At 55.9% G+C, this 1101-nt stretch overlaps 1 protein-coding gene across 2 annotated transcripts in view; it reads left to right on the top strand.

The window, feature by feature from the left end:
• Positions 1 to 1101, top strand: part of LOC113210089 (mucin-19) — a 44707-nt gene that overhangs the window by 18136 nt on the left and 25470 nt on the right. The gene's annotated exons all lie outside the window — the stretch shown is intronic.

The following is a 1101-nucleotide window of genomic DNA, read 5'->3' as shown; positions in this document are numbered from 1 at the left end:
CACCCACACTCCATCGCCTTATACTTCTCACGGTCAACGCCCCACGGCCCGCCCGCCCGCCGCGCCCCGTCCCGACCGTGCGCTCGGCGTGATGCCGGCGTGAGCCCCAGACCTCCCCTCCCCCCACCTTTATACGCCGGCCGTGTGTCTTGGTCTTGCCTTCGTGTCCTGCTGTCGCTGCAGAGCCGGACGCCTGCGTGTCTCGGATAGGCAGCCCGCTCCTCCCGGACGCGTGCCGGGGAGTCGCGTTGCCTACTCCCTCGGGTCTCGGCCGAACGCCTTACGTTGCTCGGGTAGGCAACCTGCTGCTCGCACGAGATTGCAGGGCAGCGGCGTTGCCTACTCCGCAGGCGCCCCGCGACATATACAACGTAAAGAACACAAACAAAAACTTAAAGAAAAAAACTAGCTTATTTGCTTTTATTGTTCAGTTGGGTTTGTGGACAGTGTGTTCGGTATGGGTTCTTACGCTGTGCTGACAGCGCAGCGATCATCTCATCGTGAATCGCTGAAATTGATTTGAATACCGAGTGTGAGGCCCAACTACAGTCTGCCAGTCCCCTCTCTCTCCTCCCCCTCTCTTCGGCTCTTTCTTTCTCTTTCGTCTATCCTCTCCGGTGGTGCGACAACAAATCTCCATTGATTTGTATTCACATTCACGTTGACAATCGGCTCTTGCCGCTCTTGCCAGGCCCGCGCTGTGTCGTGGTGTGTTGCTTCGAGTCCTCCACCCAGCAGAAGGAATCCTGCTGCTGAGATGGTGGCACACACAAGAAACGCTGGTTTTTAAATTTGAAACAAAAAATCACTACTGAATGTTCTGGGGTCCGTGGGGTACCCTCTAAATTTAATGTTACCACACAGAGGAAGAAACCATGGCGATACCGCCGCCCGCCGAAAATCACTGTCTGTGTAACATCTTTTTTTCCCATTCTTGGAAGCCGAAGGTAGTGCTTTGAAAAGAGATTACCATCCCACTCCCCAAAACGGGTGGCTATGCGCTTCGCTTTACACCGCTGCACTTCCCGGTCGAGTCGCTTGTCGCCCCCACCCACTGATAACAGCCCGTAGATAAGGCCTGCTGCTGGATCTGGACCCCCC

The sequence above is a fragment of the Frankliniella occidentalis genome, unplaced genomic scaffold, assembly GCF_000697945.3.
Source record: "Frankliniella occidentalis isolate FOCC.00 unplaced genomic scaffold, Focc_3.1 Scaffold75, whole genome shotgun sequence".
NCBI classification, from domain to species: Eukaryota; Metazoa; Arthropoda; class Insecta; order Thysanoptera; family Thripidae; genus Frankliniella; species Frankliniella occidentalis.
The sequence above is the reverse complement of the archived record's forward strand: the minus strand, read 5'-3'. Positions and strand labels throughout refer to the sequence as shown.